The sequence below is a fragment of the Bombus bifarius genome, unplaced genomic scaffold, assembly GCF_011952205.1.
Source record: "Bombus bifarius isolate JDL3187 unplaced genomic scaffold, Bbif_JDL3187 scf7180000007975, whole genome shotgun sequence".
Taxonomy (NCBI): domain Eukaryota; kingdom Metazoa; phylum Arthropoda; class Insecta; order Hymenoptera; family Apidae; genus Bombus; species Bombus bifarius.
The window spans coordinates 1,601,701-1,623,939 of NW_022884361.1; the positions used below are offsets into that span (position 1 = coordinate 1,601,701).

A 22,239-nucleotide genomic window follows, 5' to 3' on the forward strand; every position below is an offset into this window, starting at 1 on the left:
AGAGAAAAAGCGGCGGGGAAGCGATAAAAATCAACGGAGTACCGGACGATTATTTACGGCGGAGCTAGCAACAGCACGAATAGAAATTAAATGCGAACAGCAGTTTAACGCGATAATTAATTCGAAATCAGCAGAACCGCTCGCAGATTAACAGACATCCAAGCCCCGGTTTTAGTTGTCTCGCTCTAGTTTGCGTCTGCAACCTCGTCGTCGCTCGTTTCTACCCTTGGTCGTGTAGTTGCTGCAGATAAACGCGAATACTTCATAAGCTCGTAATCCTGAAACAAAACGCCCGCCAAGAACAAAAGGATTCGCTCCTGGGTCTCTGTCTAGCACGGCAACCTCTCGTTTCCACTTGTACGGCTAGCAACCAGCTCTCTCGATACGCACTGGCAACAACCTCCGAGGGGTCGCGTCTTCCTCCTTTCGCGCTTCTTTTCCCTTCTTCGGCTATTTAAGTAAGTCTTAACCGAGTCGCGAAGCCAGTCGGTTATTAAAAGTCACTCTCTGCTGGCAATGAAACCAGCTGCCAACTTTACTTCGCCTTTTGTTTGCGACGCTGAATGGATCTGATGTCGAGGAGGAGGGGATTAATGGTTTACGCGAGGGTGGAAGATGGCCTCGAGGTCTTTTTCGGGCGTTCCATCGCAACCGTGAACGATTGAACCGTTTCTTTTGATGTCTTTTTAGATTTGGGGAAGGTGTAAGTAGAATCGATAGGGTAAGACGGGAGACCGGGGGATTTTTTCGGCCGAGGGTCTTTTTTTTATTGTTTGGGAAAATACTCGTACGTCTCTATAGAATAAGCTTGGGTTTGGTAAAATTGAATTAGGATATATCGAGAAACAGAAATTGAGATTCCTTTTGTTTGAGGCGAGCAGTTGTTTTTCATCGAATCTCTCTTTTTTTAACAAAAAATTTCAAAATTCAATTTTCGAGTCAAGTTGAATCCTCCGTTTCCGTAAAGATAAAATATCTTTAATTTTTAATCGATACTCGCTATATTTTCAGCATCATTACCATCCTATCGATACTTTTTTGTAAAAAAAGACCTACAAATCATCTCATAAGAAATACGGTGTATATGAAAAACGCAGTTGTACATTTTACGCAAAGGAAAATAAATATCTCGAGTATCAGCTTTTTCATTTAGATTTTTAAGGATCGACCGTGTTACCATTACGTCTGCCAAAATCCACCTCCAGTATTTGCTGTAGATATTTACTTTAGACGTTACTAAAAAGATACACGGCACCGTAAAAAAAATTCACGGGGAAAGGAACAGGGCGAACCAGTTGAACCAATTTCGGTAACATTCGACCAACCGAGTTGCAAAACCAACGGAACGAAGTCCGAATATTACATATCGTAAATCATTATCAGAAAACACAATCAGCTTTTTGAATCGTCGGCACATTGTCCTTCTATGTTGTTCGCCCGTAGCAAAAATGGAATCCTCCTGAAAATCCTATTTTCTCGGATCGTGTTGGACGTCAAGCACCACTGCTGGCCGAAACAAAATTGCGAAACAGTATTAGATATACGCGTTTCAGTTTTCGTGGAAGCTGAAACAAATAGTAATTTTCATTTTCAGACAGCGACCGATGCTTGTAGAATGTGAAAGTTTCTCGATAATGTAATTGTGGATAGAAAAATGGTAGTCAGTCATCGAGGAAATAGGAGGATTTGGAATTTCTAAGTTTTCTTTTAAAGAGAGGACTACGGACAATCTTCTTATAAAATATGTTCCCATTTACAGAGGTTGTGTAGTTAGTAATCTATCCTAAATCCTACGTTGACCTTTTTTCAAGCTTAACTTCCTCTTGTAATTTAATTTTTTGCAGCTGCAATTTATATTAGACCATCGGACTAGTCTAATTTCTGTATACTTGGAAATTAAGAGTTGAAACAGTTTGCTATCATTTTTTTTATTTTTATTTTTTTTTAATTAATGAGAAGAGAAGTATTCAAAAACGAGAATCTGATTTTGCCAATGTTTGATGTCCTTCCAAATGATCGAGTTAAGTTTATCCGGATCGATGCTATTACATGGCATTAACAACCCGATCATCGTAACGGTTACAGCTCCATAAAGTCTTGGCAAGCCTCAGCGATGATACATCTTGTAATCTCTTTTCCTCGAGGAATAACGGAGTTCCTCTCTCGCCCGCAGGCCATAATCTATTTCTCTGCTGCATTTCTGCACCACTATCTCCTTTTTCTCTCTCGTTTCCTCTCGTTGCTTCATCGTGTTCACTTTCCGACTTCTTCGCCCGCGCAGCTGAACCACCGTGTCTTTATCCTCTCGAGGGAGGTTTATTCTTGTTAGGTTAAAACCAGAGAAGCAGCAGCAAGCAAAACAGCGGTTACGTTCCGCTTACCGACGGTATAACTTTTAAGATCGCAAGGACACGTACCGTTGTTTTACTTGTTTATTTAATCAACATTAATCGTTTAATAAATTGTGCAGTTGATAATTCAATGGGAGATAATTGTGTATAATTCAATGTACGATATGGGTAATTAAACGTTATTCCAGTCAGAGGTGATAGAACGATCAACTGCGTCGAAGTTAATCGCTTGACTTATTGAACAAATAAATACCAAAATTCAGAAATTCTTTGGGAGCGTAGTCGATTAAATTGGAAAATTTGTCAGTATTACTTGGAGAGAAAATAGAAGATTTGTGAAAATGTACATGTAGAAAAAATAGTTGATTAATCATCCGTCGTATTAGTTTTCATGAGAGATTATCTCAATTTCGAATGAATTTTTACTAATTAAACCGTACGTTAATTAAACCACAAGCTTCTTTGGATGGATTATTATGTCCAAGTTTTCAGCTTTTGAACTTTAATAATTCTAACAAAATCCTACGAAAAGCTGCGGAAGTTCCATCGACTTTTGCATCAAACATCAAACGTTGCCATTCATAAATCATTGAGAATTCGCCAATTTCAGATAAACTTCTTACGAAGGTAGACTTCTAACGAAGCTATGAAAAAGCACTAACTTTAATAACTTTAACGCTTATCCTAAGTGTATTAAGTATCCAGTCAGGGTCGGTCGTACTTCGACATTCTTATTCTTCCGGGAGCTTCGCATCACAAAAATCAAATCTTAGATTCGTGTTACCGGTTCACTCTGTCGTGTCAAGGTGAGACGACACGCCAGTCAGTCGGCGAGGGAAATCGGTATTAAGGGATGAAAGGATTTCGTTGTGGCGTATTTTGCCTGTAATCCAAGTGGGTCACCCCCGACTCCTTTTTTCCCTTATCGCGTTCGAAAGCCGAAAAGTTTTCGAGGCTCTATGAGCTCTACACTTCTTTGCCCGCACAGGGATCAAGCACGATTTTCGGCTACAGAGATTGGAAATCGCACTAGCCGTTATTTCAACCTTCGGATAGTCTCGCCCCTGAAACGGCTATTGTGCACGAAACCCTGGAACAAGGTGACTTGTTCTCCTTGCGCCCAGGCTGCGCCTTTTTTCCTGCAACTTCGGAAATTCTGGATCGAGGGAACACCGGATATTACCTCGACCAAACTGAAGATACTTTTCTTGCCGAGAATATTTCTTTTCGGACGTGGCGCCCGCTCGATGAAAATCTGAACGGATTTAACAGAGCAGAAGCTCCCTGAATCTATCTGGAATTCATGGTGAATGGTAGCTCGTCGATGATATCAATGGTACAGTCTTCTGATTGAGTGTCAGCTATCTGGAGAGGAGAGAAAAAAAGAAAGATAGAATTGTAGAATTAATATCGATAGATAAAGGTTGAATATTATTGGAGAATGATGAAAGTGGATATATAGGAATTGAGTAATGATTGTTATAAAAAAAGGTAGAAAAACGATTCTTGAATGACTATGAACTTTACAAATCTTTAGTTATTTCTTTCTATTTTTTAAATTCCTATTCTTACGATGGAATATGATCTCAATTATCGAGGAAAGTTAATAGCGGCTGTTTACGTCCCGCATTGGAGCTTCCTTCCATATTTTAACAAACTTTATTGGTGTTTGGGTCTTTTATAAGAAGAATAGCATTCTGATCGATCATTATTTCTTTACTGTTCGCTCTTATAATCTTTCTTCCCTGCAGAATGCAACAATAGTCGTTTCTTTTTTTATTTTTAATGCATCGAATAATCTTCATATTGGATATTATAGAGGACCGACCGATCTTTTTCTTTTACAATTTTCTTCGCAAATTTTATTAAGATACAAATTGTTCATTAAAATATGAGATACGTGATTCTAACATTTTTGGTCAAAAATATTATTCGACACATTTTTTAAATATCTTATAAATAATGTAAAGTACGCATATTTCATATATTTCCACTTTGCTCGGAGACATCTGAAAAACGCGAAGGAAAATTTCCACGTTGACGTTTTCCTTTCTTGAACCGACACTTATTCCACGCGCTTTCTCCCGCTCAAAGATCCCCCCCCCCCCCACAACGTAATTGACCGGCTGCGATTTGTTGTCGGAGATTCGTGATATTTTTCTACTGTCGATGACATTTTACACAAGAATATTCGATCGTCGCGGCGCTTGTTATTACAAGCCTCGCTAAGGGTTTGTGTCGGGCTATAAATTACTTTTCCAACGAGACGAAGTCGACCGCAGACCCGTCAATAATTCATCGCAGGCCTGCACCCACCGAAAATCCTTTCACATAGACGGGAAAGACCTGTATGTTACAGCAGAAAAATATTTAATTTACCAAAAACCCCGCTGAAAATATTACGTCGAGATGGAAATTTTTATAAATCCTCCCGTGAAAGTTGCGCGAGGTATAATATGGTGCAATGTGAATTTAGGATGTATCATGTTTTTGACATTTATTTATTTGAACAAATAGAAGCAACTTTTTTTATACCACGTATCTTTCGAACTTATTTCATCTGCACGAAAAAATGAGTTGAAAATAGAAAATAACGTGTTTTCAGTGAAGACTTCACTCTTCAGAAAATCGGTTCTGAAAGTATACCGCGTACTTACCTTTAAAGTATTATTTATTTAATTTTATGTAAGTTACAGGACCGGAAAGCATCTTTTTCGCCATCTCGATCGCATTGCCACTGAATAAATTTCCGAAATCATAGAAGGATATAGAACAATTAAAAGAAAAGAAACATCGAATGAGAATGGCCTCTTGTCTTCCGACTACAACGTACAGATGAACGTTTGACCTTAAATGCTTCTAACACGATTACAAATCGTTGAAGAGTTAAAGCTAGGTTCCTTGTCAGAGTATACGTTTTCGTAATGGAGAAGGCATATATTTCAGAGTCAGTTTCATTTACCCTTTCACAGAACTCCCCACTTTCACCCTGTTTTTCCTCTCTCCTTTTAACCACTCTACACGACCTACATGTACAAATAAGTAGGTACGCGCGTTTCAAAGTTTTACAAAAATGTCTCTTTGTTTTCCTTTAAGTATTCATCTTACGGTCCGTAGTAGTTCCGTGACTTTATACGTTTATTTAAATGTTTTAATTCTGTTGATCTTCTCATCGTGTATTGAATTGAATATTCTTCGCTAGAATATTTTTCACATTTTCCAAACGCATACTTCACTGTAAACTTTAAAATAGTAGCGTGATTCTGCAAAGAAAGCTTCGTGATTTGGTATTTCAGAATAGTTGTAAAGTTCGTGTATCGATATCTACAAAGCACAGTTCCTCTTGAATCCCTCGCACCAGAAAGAAACGTTATTCGTACGTCAGCGCGATATGCAAATGCATTACGGTGACGCGTGTCAGTGTTGGAACGCGACTGATTGTTGCGCAAGGGTTTGAGAAATTGTCTGAGATCCTTGTAGCAGAAGGCGTTACGTGTGAACCTCGATCCGATTTTATCGTCAAACGAAATGTTGACAATTTTGAATCGTGTCACCTGTTGCACTGATGCGATGCATCTCTTCGGATGCGATATTAAAATGCAAACAGTCAAGAACGTTTAAACCGATGCACTTGACTCGCATCACCCTGTGAAAAATGATTGGATCGCATAAAATATGAGACTCTTCGGCATATTTCTCCTCTTACCAGAGATGAGAAGTCAATTCTTAAACAAACTGAATTACGACAATTCTGCATTGAAACATCAGAAAACTTGTGATTTGATTCTACGACGAATGAAATTAATTTAGGAATTTTTTAAATAACGCTGATATCAATTTTTTTTACGTATGTAATATCTTAGAGTTTTAAGTTTGTAAATAGTTTACGACTGAACTCGCAAACTCGTTGTAGTGTGAGTAAAATAGGACGCTGTAAGTCAGACGTTTAAGACAACCATTCGAAAGCGTGTGATCTTCCAGCTGTAAACTTCGTCAGGAACGATATTTCCAGGCTGAAAAATTTTACAACGATTCGTTTACAACCACTGAAGTGCGATCGTAAAGTTAGGAGATCGTAATGTCTAACACGCAATTATGGCTTTACGGCTAGTGGATATACAATCGACAGAGAGTTAGCTCCGATATAGCTCTTACGTCGATTTATTTGATTAGTTGCTTGAGTAAATCTATCGAGTTTTGGTAATTGTAATTTTATTGTCTGTCAATTACCATATTTAATTTATCGAAGTAGAATTTACTTCTGTTTATCGAAATATAATTCTTTTCGTTTACGACGAAACAGCGTTCATAAAAGTTTGTTGTAAATCAGTCAACAAATTCGTAATCGATTTCACATAATCACGTTTAATCCTCGATAACGATATTCCTCTTCAAATATTCCTCTCGAATTTTGTACCGTTTTAAAATCATCTTCTCGAATCTTTTCACGTGGGAACATCTTTTTACGCTATATACCGTTGCCTTGCATTCTATACGCCGTGAAATTTCCACTTAACAACTTTCGAACAACGATTTTTTCGATTCAACGATTCTTTATTACGGATCTCTCGGTTCGACGAAGTTCGCCGAAGTTTATTGAACGTAAGCATACACGCGAGAGATCTCACTGTTCATCTATTTTACAAGTCGCTCGTTCGCCGCATCGTCCATGCCTCGGAAGATAAGATTTTCCCGAAATTTATCGGGGCGAGGCTGGCTGGTACGCCCGGTGCTTTAACGTACTCATTTTCGCTGGCGCAGTCGGGACCTTATCGGTTTTCGAGGAAACTCGGAAGATTCATCGGCGTGGAGCACGGGAGAAAAAAATCGGCCGCGTGTGTCTCGCACGTGCAAGACTCCACGATGTAAGTGTGCTCGTAGCTCTCTCTTCCGCCAGAACAATTTATCAGACGTCGGATTTCGGCTAGCTTCGAATCCTGCGGGCCATCGTTCTGTTTCTACGATCCATTTCCTCTACATTTGTTTCGCCTGGATACCAGAAACGTAACCACACACGGGGAATTCTAGGATTCCAAGTTAAATAAAGGGTTGTTTGGTTCGACACTAGCCCAAAAGGTGTATCTCGATGTTAGGCGAATGCGTGGAAAATGTTTGTTGAAATTGGTTGAAAAAATAATTTTAAAATTATATATAATACAATAGTTAAACTAATATTACTGATCAAATTTTACAAGCTCCCGGTGATAACAAATCCCCTTTCACTTTATCACAGAAAATAGACAATTTGGGTATTTCAGTCAGGGAATTTGGCCTCGATTCTATTCGACTACTCACGCACGTACCTTCCACACAGCACTTACTAACACTCGTACATTCCCCCTTCCTCTATTTTATACTCTCTTTCACCCATTCCAGACAAATTACGCAGATATTCCCAGGACACATTCGATCACGTCCACCCTGAATTTAGGTCGAACTAGATGCCACACTCAAAATTCAATCACTCGTTATAAACATTCGCACCAAGTTCTCATTCACCCCTTTCCATCTGTGGTTAGTGTGGTTAGATACTATTGGTCTAAATAATGCAGGAACAACATCGTATTATTTGTGGGAAGACTTTTCAATACCTAAATTCATGTATTTTTCTTACCCGTTTTAGTTCCACTCAATGTTCCATTATTTCTTAATTACTCAATGTCCCATTATTTATATTTCGTAAATTACTTGTCATAATCTTCTATAATTTGCAAGACTTCCTCTGACAAAATAATTTCAAGCAACACTTATTCGAATAAATTTCGCGCCGATTTCATTCAAAGTATTCGCTCAACGTGAATTACGAAAGGAATGAAATGTTGGTCGGGCAGGAATCCGATAAACTTCGTTCACGCGATACACATATGCAATTTCGTATTTGCAATCCAGTCGAAGCGTCACGCTAGCCGAAATCGATTTCCGACCAATTCATCTAACGGTTACGTACATTTTTTCCCCTCTGTCTCCTTCTAGTTCTCCCACTGTTTCCACCGACTCTGTTCATGCCCGTGCTCGCCTCCACCTTGCCCCTTTTCGTTTCACATCAGATGACAGCCAATTTTTATTCCAGTGATTGCATTTGCAATTCCCATGCGAAACTCCCGTTTTTAGTCACACTTTTCGCGCGTCTCTGATCCCTTCCTCGATTCTTTCCGAATAGCTTTCGCCCTTTCAACAGGGAATACATTTCAACCTCGAAGCGTTCAACCACTGTTTCCTTGCTGCTTTTCCTCCCTCGATGATCGCGGAAAACGCGACTGATGAATGGCCACGATATTCTCGCTAATAGGTGAAGGAATTTAATCAAAGACCAGATGGACGAAATGGTCTTCGCGAAGCGATGAAGGTAAAAATGAAAAGGATGTTATTAACAGTTATTAAAGTTAGTAATTGGTGATTTTAATCGTAATAAAATACAAAGCCACAAATTTCTAGTAATCGAGATAGAAATTCGAAAAGTTTTATTTTACATATTGTGTCATTTATTATCACGCGAATTCTGAATTTACGTATCTAAGTTTAACCGAAATTCTATTTTACGGACATCACATTGAAAGTAATATTTCGTAATGGCTTGCACGAATCGTAAAGGCTGTTTTTACTTCCACAATATAAGCGTATCTCTTCTGGCGAATTTTATTTCTCCTCTATATAGTTCCGTTCCGAATGAAGAAGCAGATGTTTTGTCAATAGTACCACTCGCATTTATTTAATAGCGATGCTATTTACAGCTAATTATTCTTCACAGAGAACGGGCTTCAGTAGGCTTATTTGACGTTCGTTTTGCGCAAAATAGGAAGCCAGTGTTCTCCGCATCTAAAACAAAAGGGGATGGTGTCGAGGGAAAGGGACAATTTCACAAGAGCAAGGCATGGCTCCTGAAAACATAATTCCAGTTCTTTAAGAAGCAATTAATTCCGTCCTCGAAGGAACGATAAAGGGCAAGGGAGAAACAGCAGTGGAGGTGCACGGCAGGACAGACATTTAAATTAAGTGGCTCCCTTCGAAATTAGATCAGGCAGAATATTCTCCGTTGTCCCGTTTCTTTGCGGCCAGTCAGTAATTCGTTCGTGGCGTAGCTCTCGATATAAAATTTGCAAAAACCCAATTTGCAATTTGCAAGAAGACAACTGATCGAGCCAACCGCTCCATGGTAAACATCCCCCTAAATTGAACGACGATAAAGCTACGAACACGCGGTACCAACCGCGATTTTGGGCACGTCGATGTTTGATGATGTTTGATTCATCAATATATGCCTGGAGTATACTGAAACGTTATGATGACCGTTTTGTCGATATCTTGACAGATGTTGTTTGCACGGAATATATTTCGTTGCTCTTTTTACAGTTTTTTATTGCGAAATTTGCTAGAATAAGAGTGCGGGAATAATACATGAGGGGCTCAGAGCGAGTTTTATTTCGTTTTAGAAATAAGGCAGAGTGGTGGACAGGGGAAAATTTAAGCTGGGTACCTGCATATGTTAATATTACTATTTCACATTAGACATTTGAAAAGAAACGTGTGTTCTCGGATATGCATATATTTATTTACGGTTTTGGTCAAATAAGAATCCACCGTGTAAAATCGCGGCACCATTTTTCCTCCGAGTTCTTCGTATCAGAGTGGTTCTTCTTACAGGCAGAAATCGATGTGAGATTGTATAGCAGTTAGTATCGCCGCGAACTTTTCTGCATCCAGAGAACATTCAGGAAGGAAGTTGGTTCATCGACGAATCTCGGTTGTTGCGATACTTTAAATGTCTCGTTGGAAGATTTTACCTGCAGCTTTAATGGAAATTGGAAAACTTTTGTCGTTCTCTATTATCCTCCAAGCGCGATTCACCTTAAATAATTACGATTTCGCACCGACTAGCAATAATTTCCAATCGAAGCAGTGACGTTTCAATTAAAAAAAAAGTAGAGAATAGGAGAATCTATCGAAAGCTAGAAGCTAAAGCTAGCAATACATCTTCAACTTCTAGCAAGGAAATTCTACCAGAAGAAGTTCCATGGGTCCCTAACTTGTCTCGTTGGTACTTGAGTAATAAAAAGAGGTTGCCATCTCTCGACCAACGTCAGTCAACTTGAAACTCCTCGAAACGAAAAACGACAAATCCTACAGAACCGTAGAAACAAACTACAGCACTCGTGTCTCCGACTGGGCCATTGGCATGTTTCGGGAAGAGCGATTCTCGACTACTCGTTCCAGCTTAACCCAATTCCACGGAAAATGGAACTCAACCTGATCGCTTCTTGGCCACGAGAAACCGTCGATAATGACTTTTTCTGCAATTGAGTTATAAGGAGTTAGGAGTAGAACATAGAAAATATTCCGATTCTTGACAAACAGGAGAAGCTTTCTGTTCATTTAATATAAAACAGAAATAATGAAATAGCAATTTAATTCTAAAATACATGTTTGGATCACAGAAATCCACTTTTTTAAAAACATGGTATTTTACATGTTTTCCTTTTCAAGTTTTCCACTCTTCCCGACGGTTAAAATTTTTTCGGTCGAAGTCGTTTAGTTTTTAATATACTTGATAGTAGTAACGATATTAGGTCTCGTTATAAAGTTTACGTAACTTTAATTCGCTTTCCTCTGGAGTTTGAAAAGTATGATTTAAAACATTCTGGCTCTAGGATTCGGATATGTAGCTTTCAAGACTCAATTCTCTAAACTTTCTGTTCCTCTGAAATTCCGCATGATTCTCGTTTCTTAATCACGCGTACTCCCACGCGTATAATACGCGCTCTTACCAAATGCAGCGAAATGTTTCAGACGTTGTATTAGAAATTATTCATCTGCATCTATGGGTTAGGGAAAAACCGTGCTGAATATGTCTTTTGTTCCACTGTCATCCTACTATTCACATTTCCAGAATGGAATAAAAGTTATCAACGGAATGAAAGAAAAAGTACGAGGAAACGAAAAGGTACGTAGCGAGAGACGGTGGTTGTTTCGAAGGGTGGAATAGCAGATAAAACAAAAGGAGAGAGAAATGGAAGAGGGGACGAACTGCCAGACGCAGAGACATGGTTTATTCCAACGTTCCGCATCGTTAGGGCTCACGTTTTGACGCACACCACCGAGGCATCACGAATTACGCGCAAGCCAGCTCGTTGTACGCTCAGAGAATGTACGCGACGCTGGTATTGCCGATGTTCTCCTGAATGGGCTGATACAAAGGGATCCACCATATGACGTGTAGCCGACTGTATACGCGCAACCGCCCTATTCGTGTATCGTCCAGCAGCATGGTGATAACTCAGTTATTGGGCGGAGAGTCCTACAGAGTTCCATGTCGTCCCGTGGACCAAATTTCTCCTTGGCAAGAGCCGCTTTCCATGTATCTTTTCTGCAAGTAACTTATTCCACTCTCTTCAGCGAGGAATAGTTCGAAAATACATTCACAAGTGTCCAGACGCTTTGGTTGATTTGTGATAACAATATTTCAATTTGAACAAAATTTATACAATTAGTCACGAACTAGTATTCGGAAGAAACCTTTGTCGATGTTATATTAATTTAATTTACGATCCAACTTGTAATTCAGGTATTAAAGAATTTGAAAATGAAAAGCTTCTCAAGGAAACTATTCCGCGAGAAAGCTAACAAAAAGAGGGAGAAGATAAATAATTTATCGATTCTTTCAACGATCAAATTGGATTTTACTCGATGATCGGGTACTTAGCAGAAACAACGTTAAGTAATGGAGGAAATTCGACGCGTTATAATCTAGTTAATCGATACAGTCTTTATCATATGCAGATCTTACTTCTCTAGCCATTTTCCTTCATTATATACGAAGGGTTCCAGTGGCTCTTTGTTTTCATTGGTTCAATGTGGAAATCTACTTACTGGAAAGGTTATTACTTAATTGCCAGTTCATCTATAAGCGGAACTGTACAGACGTGTTGGGTTTTCTCGTGAAACTGGAACGATTTAATTATTCAGAATTAACAAGATATAATCCGCGTAATATAGATACTAATTCTATCGAAGTATAAGAAATTTTATACTTAAATTGAATTTTTCTGCAATAATCCTTCTATAACGCTCTGAGGATTTTTCCTTCACTTAACATTTGGATTCGAAGAAAAGACTTTAGCGAAGTATAAGCATTAAACGAACTTTGATTTTCGAGTTCAATTAGATCTGACGAACTTCCGTCTTGAAAACTTAGCCACGAGCTGGACTCGAACATCTCGTTTAACTGTCAGATCTCAGAAATCCAGTAGGTCGGAAAATCAACCGCAGTATACTAATGTGATTGTCGTTTAGAACACTTGGAACTGCTATAAATTGCCAGTCGAACGTTTCTGTCGTTTACGGCATTTTACGAACTGCGAAATGATCCTGGGAACAAGCACTTCGAACATTTCACCGATACATTTGGGGAACTAAACATGTCGTTTACTTCGCTAGAAATTCTTCTTAGCACAACAGATTCTCATAGCTATCTCCTATGTGGATACAAGTTTCACAAGTGTCATGTACATTGAAGGATTAATATACGGGGTTATCCGCTTAACACGGAACCCACGCTTGCGAGAACATTGAGAACTGCACAATGTAGCATATACTCTTACTACTACAATCAAATATTGCGAACGATTTCTAAGCTGTTGCTAGAAGTACAATGGTGAGAAAACAGAATGGTGTGATTGTCACCGAAGAACTTCACATTTGATGTCACAATAAGGAAAAGACGATCAATGAGAAAACGAGTTACACATTTTTGCTGAGTGCAACGAATTTTCATGTCCCTAAGCTTCGAAGCAAACAAACGCGCCAGATTTTCTTCCCACATTTTTTTATAACTTACATCTTGGATTATGCTTATTTAAAATATAATTACAATGTAATTTTTGTTTATTTAAAATCGCATTTGATCGCCGCCGTTATTAACGGATTACAATGAAATTATTCGTATTCTTACAAACATCGAGCCTCCTTTTCTATTTCGTTCGATAATTTCTATTTTTAAAATTTGTTAATGCTCGCTTTCTACGAATTAACCGTTATTACGAAATTTTGGATCGCTCTGCTATCGAATGTAAGAATAAGGAACATGGAAAGCAATTGGGATCTTAAGACAACAGGACATTTTACAGAAGTTATATTAAGCCATAATCAGTTTAAAAGGTAGAAGTGAATTTAACCCTCGTAGTGCAGTGTCTGACTAGTCCATAAACGAAGTTCTCTATGTTACACTCATAAGAAACCGAACGTGTCTCTGAGCGACAGATGTAACAGCAGTATTCGACAGCTTAGTATTAGATAGCTCGCAACATTTGATTGTAGTAGTAGAGGTACGTGTTACACTGTTGTTATTCTCAATGTTCTCGCGAGCACGGATTCCGAATTAAGTGGATAATCCTGTATATTCTAACCAAGAAAATTTGGCCATGTTAACCTTTATGAAATCTGAGTAATTTAATAAGAAATTCTGTCCTGTTTTATCAAGTATCCAAAGAAAATATTCGTAATATTACCTTTCCCTTGGCTGATCGAGAAATCGATAGTTCTCCAACGGTCGTTCAAAAGTTGCATGTCGTTTAGAACAGTTTAGAATTTGGTTGACGTTTCTATCAAAGGTTACGTTCGAATAGGTGATGTCAGAGTTGTGCATGGCTTTGATAAAGTTTATCCAACCACTAGCCAGAGAAAGCTACCTATAGGGAAGCGTAGGGCAGGGTTGAAATTGCAGCTGACAACTGTGGAGTGTCGAAAGGTTTCCCCGGTAATTGCCTCACGTGACGAGTTATCGATTCACCAGGTTATCACAGACGCCAAAAACTGTGATAACCATAACTATTCTCATTTACCGCATTTCTACACGAAACAGTTTATTCACGTGTTGAAGTAATCAGAGTATTATGCACAAAGAAATACAAGTTTGAAAAGTTTATAACAAGATGGTTAACATAAACCGAATAGCTTGTTCCATCAAAATGTTGTAATGTTGTAATAAATAGGGAAAGTTAACAGGAAGATTAACTTATTCGCACTTCACTATTCCCCACACGTATTTGTTTTTAGCTGAAACAGTCCTCCAGCGGGTATAAGTAGAAACTTCCAACTTCGGTCAGACAGCCACCGAGGAACATTTGCTCTTCGTGCGTTTCCCCTTCTCTTTACCTAGTAAACTAGAAAATGATTCTTCCTATAAACTATTCGAAACTATATTTAATTATAATCATTAAACTGCGGGTGTTTATACAATTTTATATTTTTATGAACACAGTTAGAGAAATGGAATCTACGCTGAGATTTGTTTTACTCGCTAGATATCATAACGAATATTAAATTACAAGTACTTTGGATCTTTTAAATATTTTTACATCATTGAGTTTCTTTTAAAAACATAAACGTTCGCAGCCTAATCATCAATCGCTCAGCTTCAACAATTCCTATTTTTCTATAATCTTCTTCTCATACATATCTCTTGTTTAAAAACTGCTCAATTACTCATTTTTAAATAAAATATTTCTTCATTCATTCTTATTGATTGGAAATCAGACATGTTCCACAATGTTCTCGATCTCTTATTCTTTAACAATGACACGTTCTTCGTTTAAATACGTTCATCGAGTAGCTGTAATAAAGGCACAGTAAAAATATTTGATGGAGTACGGGACATAGATTTATGAACAAAGTTTTCTGTCAATGTCGAACTGGTGCACAGAGACCAGTACAGGCTATCGGTTGATCAAGATTAATGACGATATCTCGCAACCAAGTAATTCCAGCCATCGAGACAAGTTGACGTTCGTTGTGTCGCTCTTGTTCTGCTTACACTACATTTATTCAACATTAGTGATACACGATTTAACATGCCCTCATCTCTTGCAGTCCTTTCGCGTGCCTACCAAAATCACCCTTGTCAACCCCGTCATCCTGATTTTCCTCACTTTTACGTGATTTATAACAATAATATAATCATCAACAGCAGGAAATTATGACGTGAAGTCGAAAAGGGACAACGCTCTTAGATCGGTACGTCCCATACATAAAATCCTTCACCGTTCAATTTCTGGACAAAAGTGAGAAATAATCTCTGCGTTTCTTGCTGCAAAAAATTTATCATACGAAATGATTCGATTTTGTTATAGAATTTGGACGTTCTTTTGAATACTTTCCATTCGAAATTATCACTTTAAAAGTGAAAGTTGATAACGTACTTTCTATAAAACTTTTCATCGATAATGGTATCAGGTTACAAAGAAATAGCGATTAAATTGCAAGTAGACGGGGTACTTTCCCTTTGTTCTAGCTAAGTATTGCAATGGCAATTTTGTCGATTAAATATCGTTGCTAAAACTTTTTAATCGTTATAGTGGAACTGTAACAGCGTTTATTATATTTATCTTCGTGTGACAGTATTTGGGAAATGGTACTGGCGCAGAGGTGCAGCTTTGCTGCATTAACGCTGCGACAGAAGTTTTATTGAAGCTTTTTTTTTGTACTACGCGTTCTGTTACAGCTGCGGTAAATTTGTTATGTAAAACGGGGCGGCAGAGTTTGTGGATTTTACGGGGAAGCGTATTTTCTGTGAAAGGCGTACAGAAAGGATTTCAAAAAAAAAGAGAAAGGAAGGAAGGTAGTATAAGTTAACGCTACCCAATTTGCTACCTTTTATTTTAATTTATCGGCGGACGCTTGTTATATAAATATCTGAGAGGTATTTATCTTTCACTATTTATCTTTACATCATTCTCGTATTTTTTTCCTTCTTTTTACTACACGAGATCCTTCGTTACCATGCTATTTATTAAATCATCAACTGGCGAAAAAAAGTTATTTAAATAGCTTGAAAATTGTTTAAAATTATCTGTTATCCGAAGTGTTAAAATATGTTTAAAGTCCTCCAAAACGAAGGAAGAATGTCTCGAAAGTTTCGAGGATAGCGAAACTTAGTCACTGAACGTCCCAGAGGATCTTAATGCCGCGTAAAATGATTATGCTGCTGCGAAAGTATGCGATGGAGGACGATAATAATAATTAATACTTTAATAGCTCGCCACAGAAAGTTACAATTTAATTCCTGCAATGCTTCAAAACGTTTAAAACGTCTCAAACTTTTCGTACTCTTAAAATAATAATGCTTAAGGGTACATTTATTGTACTGAAACCGTCTTGAAAAGTCTTTAGTCTGCGATACTATTACACCATCGCAAAAATTAAGAACCTCAATAACTAATCTTTTTGAGGGATACGAGTGATCTAAATTAAAATTAATTCTTCTTTATTAATTTACTATTTTGTATCAAAGCAAAAGCAGTTTCTTCAAATCTACCTATCATAGAAGGGGAACAAGTCATTGTCCATTAAATGCCCAGATTAACTAGCCACAATTGAAACATCAAGGTCTTCGTATAGAGCGGTTAGTGGCATAAGTTACCAAGAACCAAGAGTTATCCTAGCAACTTCTTGCCAGAGAAAGTTGGTTGAATACAAGCTGCGAAACCGCCTGTTTCCCCGGTGCTTTCACAGCTTCATCAAAGTTTGTTACTCGATTTCTCCAGATGCGAGTTTTAGACAGCGAAGTTAAAAGCTGTTAGTTAGCCGAGAGTAATCGAGAACTTGTGTAGGTTCCGATGAGTTCTATAGGCCAGACTAATTATGGCGTTGACGATGGTCGGCGTTGCACCGTCCATTCTGCCGCGTTATAAAATGATTCGTTCCTCGACTTTCCACGTTTTCGCTTTTTCGGCAAGTTCCGTCCGAGTTGTTGCTGTATCGGAGTTTTCGCTTACGATTCGTTTCAATTAGCGCAGACATAACATGGAATTGGAGACTGTGATGAAGGATAGGGTGGTATTAGGGCGAATCTCGTATCGCCTAGGGGTGGGGATGATAGAGGTGTTTATCGAAGTTGCAGGAAACTTAATAATGTTGATTAAACCTCACACTCTTGGTTTATTTCTTTTTAGACGAGTTTATAAAATAATACGCAGAGAGTTATGCAGTATCTAAAGAAATAATATTTGTTCAATTGTACTTCATACGCGAAGTTATATTTCTATTAAAGTAGTTTTATGATATAATGTTCGCTGTATAGCATTCTTCAGACAGTGTTCGTGTATCGAATTATTTGTTATCGACGTATTTACTACAGCCATAAAGCAATATAATAAGAGAGAGAAAGAGAGAGATTGAACATCTAGAATCGATTCACCTAAGCTCCTCCCGGTAATAATCGTGAGAGAGTCCTTTGAACTTGAATTTCTAGACAGTTTCCTAACTTCTGCAGGCTCGTCTAACTTTCTATCTCATTTAGCACGAATCCACGATGGCTCAATACCACAGACGTATAGTTACTCGATATCTGAACTCCGCTGAACGAGGATCAGATCGCTGGATACCGTGTGTTTCCTCTTTTCAGCGGTATACATCGTGATATATGACCACGTTGATATTATATCGCATTGTCGAGTAAATTTTCAGTAAAGAGGTAACTTAAGAGTCTCAAATATTACAACTTTGCGACTTTCAGGAATCTGCAATTAACGAAAATAACAATGTAAGAGAATCTAAGAATTAATTTAATAGTTTGACAACATTTGCAAAAGAAAATATACTTCAGCAGTCAATGATAATTGCTGTGCCACCAAAATGCACACTATTATCCGATTCGATATGTTATAAAAATTCGAGTCGGGTAAGAAATGCTGTAGTAAGCGTTGAAGGAGCAAAAGGAGAAATATAAAAAAAATTTCAGGAAATTTTCGTAGCAACGGGAGAAGTAAAAGCAATCGCGAACTGACGTTCAGTTCAAACACGCCAAGAGTCGAACATAACCATTAGGAAAACTTTCGAACCGAAGTTTCATATCGTCGAACAGCCTACGACTGAAAATAATTATTAAAGGAAACTTCCAGGTAAAGTTTCCGAGAAACTTAAATCCACCAACTCACTTGCAGCGGGCTTTGGTAACGCGAAACATGTAACCTCGTTATGTAACATCAAACCATAATAGAGAATGAAAACGCAGCTATTTATTACACATCATATAATATAATCTCCTTCATGATCACGTTACACTTTACGTTCGGTGTTACCATAAAGCGAAACAGTGGAAAAATTGATATCCCGAGCCCCTCTTCCAATTTATGCAGTACAAAAATAACCTTTTCAACATCGTATTTGCAGTTCCCTCTATATTTTACAATTTTTTTCCTCTTACATAATGTTATCTTCGTGTGCTTGCATAAAGTCTCTTTATAATTTTTTCACAAGTACTTTTAATATACTCTATATATTCTATCTATATCTTCTATATATTTTACAGAAGTCATGGATTTGAGAAAACATTCAACCTGGAATTCTATTTCTTTGGGAAATTCTTCGATTAAAAAATATACAGAGTATCTTAGTTAAAAAATGAAATCATCTAAATATCTGCCTTATTTACGATCGTATGAAAAATTTCTCAGGATAAAGTTGAGCTATTTTAAGGGACTCGTACAACGATGGAAAGAATTTTTTCACAAGATTTCAATTGTCGGTGTCTTTTTCAAATAAAACTCTATTTCTTTTTTGACATCAATGCATGCGAATTTTTATTCTATATACAAAAGTGTGTTGGGAAATGCTTATTTTAACCTTAATTTCGCAAAACTTTGTGTACGAAAAACAATGAAAGACGCGATGATACTCTCGTATTTGTTTCTCTTGTGCTTCATACGCTACATTTGATAAAATTAGAATTGAAAAATCATCTAAATTATGCATTTTCCGACATAAGTTCCTTAATACTTTTGTGTAGAGGATAAAAACTCACATCTGTTGAGATATGTATAATTTTCTGTGCTGGACTAGGTTAAGTGCATAGTAGAGATATTTGTATGTGAATATCAGTGTGTGGAAGTATGTGTGTCCGAAGCGTCTCGAAAACAGATGAATGTAAACTCCACAGTCGGTTAAAGGTCGTCGAAGAGTCGGTTTACAGTCGGGTATAGAAGAAAGTGCTGAGACGCGTGCAAATGTGTATCGATGAATATATAAGGAATCGTCCGTGAAATAAATACATTATTATTTTATTATTAATCCTCAGTGTAAATTTAGTGTTCCTATAACATTATTTCGGCCTCAAAGATCCACAATTCTCAACAACATCCACTGGTGCAAAAAGAGGTCCAGTTAGGAAAATACCAATGAATTTGAAATCTTCTAAAAAAATGAACTTGAGAAAATGTTCTTTCCACCCTTACCCTAAGATGATCTCATTTAGCCGAGACACCGTGTATATAGACAAAGAAAATTAATATCGATATGTTTGTGGAATCAATTTCGAATTAATATTGGACCAAGGGGTTCGTAAATTTTTGGTGGATAGCGTATTTCGTTATTGCGTTTCCTCTTAGCTAGCAATACCCTTCTATTGCCCAATCAAAATAACACTAAATGACAGATCAGAGATAGCAGAACGACCTGCGCTGCACTAAATCAGGGGATCGATCTAAAGTGGGGCTTTCAATTGGCTGGATTGCATTTTAATACCTGCGGGCACCATTAAGTTTCTATTGCGTTTAACACAAGCATCCAGGCAATGGAACAATGCGGTTTACAGCTAATGGAAAACTGAACCCAAGAGAATTCTGGTAGCAATCAAAAGTCCAACGTAACTGAGCTTTTTGTGCGGGCTACTGTTTGTTCTGTGCGTCCGTCGCGAGTCGTGTTTTTTGTTTTATCGGTGGTTGTGGCGAAGATTATCGTTCAATTTCGCCAGAGAAAAGCACGTTCCGCTAAATAAACCAGAACCAGCGGATAGAAAGCCGGACGAATTGAATCGACGGTTTTTCGAAGCTCACTTCGCTATCTTCCCTTCTATTTGCATCTCGAATATACACTGCGCCGCGTTCTTTTGTTTTGCTTCAATTCTTCAGCTGCGATGATTGAAATTTGTCTGACTCTGAGGTAACAATTTACTTACACTAAGTTACGTCATTAAATCTTCTCTGTTTCATTTATTATAACATAAATAGATGACTGAGTACTAGGCACAGTAGAAGGCTACGAAATGTAAAAACCTTTTACTTTCAATTTAATTTTTCTCCTCTTTTTAAAGAACTGTCTATAATTCTGTTACCTTCGATTCGACAAGAGACCAACTTTTTCATCAAATTATCACCTTAATCGACCTCCATTTGAATAATTAATCACGGCAAACACGTTCGGTAAGCACCCTCGCTTCCATCTTTCTGGCATCAACACCGGCAGTCGTCCCGAAAAGCTTTCAAACCCTCTCTAATTGCGTCAAACAGGTTCCCGGCACTTATCGATGCTCGCAAAACCGAGCACTCAATTTTCCATGCGAGCAGCCGTCCGAAAGGGACAGGAAAATCGAGATGAACGATCCTCGGTCATCTCAAAGGGCTCGCGAAGGTGACCGGAGATCGAAGGGTAAAGGGTGGGGAGAGGTAGGTTGACTGGTCGACACGAACACGTAGAGTACGATCGCGAGCGTACCACGTTAATTGGCGAATCACGAGCAAATGAAATTGTCGTGAGCGTTTGATCTAATTAGGCTGGGTCCTGGCGATGCGCCTGTGGCCCGCAGAATCATAATTAAAGGGTAGACTCGAATTAGCCGCGAGTCTACCCCGTTTACGAACCACCCCCCAACGGCGTCGCGTTCGATTTTCAACGGTTGTGAATTTTGGCCATGCCCCTCGCCTCCGCTTCTCCCCCTTCGGTCATCTAGTATTTTAATTAAGATCAGCATGGATCGGATTATCCGTTAACGATAACGATAGAAACCGACGTGTTTGTTCGTTGCTCGCTCTCTTTTGTTTTTCAACTAGCGAACTCGATTTTTCCACGCTCTTTGCACAAAGAATCCCGTCTACGGGAATCTCGTGTAAAGCTTGTAAAAGCTTTTGTGATTGATATCTAATTAGCGATTGTACTGTACTGTAAGGAACGGTGAAGTTTCGATCATGTTCAGAAGCATGAAAATTCCGCTTGAAAACAAATCCCAAAGGTAACTATTGTAGAAAAATTCTGAACGCGAAAATAGAAGGTAATAAAAAAAAGCTCGTGTGATAAGATAAAGTTGAACAAGAAAAACTTTGCTCGAGGCGAAACTCTCCATGTAGACGTAATAGCTGCTGCTAGAATTTTAGCAGGAATATTTTGCTGAAATTTTCTTCTTTGTATCTTCTCGTGACTAAAGATCGTACCGATCCGAAAACTTGTTATCGATCTTGCGATGATTGCTAGCGGTCCGTGATAGTAAATTCGGAGAATACAAAATCCCGTGCATGATTCTCGCAAAATCGTATTAACTGATCAAACGAAGGAAATTGTAGAGAGATCATAAGTAGCTGACCCGAAACCGCCGGAGGCTTTTATTTTCGTGCATTAAAATAACACGAAGCGAGAAAGCTAATCCGCGAGCTTAAAATCCCGCCTGTCTGACGGATCAGCTTCGTCGAAATTCAATTAAGTTATCGTATTTGCAATTCAACGTACAATTGCCGGTACCTAGCAACGAAAACTTCGGGCCAGCATCGCCATGGCGGAAGAATTAATGGAATATGATTGTGGTACGCGTTTCAAGGCAACGATACGTTTTGAAATCGCACCGATAGCGATCGATGGTAAAAAAAAGGAAACAATTGAAAACATAAATTCCGACGAACGGTTCTCAGTTTCATTCAACGCGCTCGCTTGCCACTTCTCCGTTATTTATGCAAATGCAGCTCCGCCGAAATTTCCATTTTAATCGGTAGCACCGCGTCCCAGGGAAAAATTTACCGTCCTGAATCGCCATCTAATCGCTGACAAAATATCCCCGCAATTGGCCGCTATCGGATTATCCTGCGACCAATAAATTCTACGAGGAAAAAAATTGCTGCTTCTCATTAACCGAAAC

General features: G+C 38.3%; 1 protein-coding gene across 1 annotated transcript in view; it reads left to right on the top strand.

Moving 5' to 3' along the window:
- The window catches only part of LOC117217280, a 158,686-nt gene that overhangs the window by 61,627 nt on the left and 74,820 nt on the right, over window positions 1–22,239 (top strand). The window lies entirely within an intron of this gene.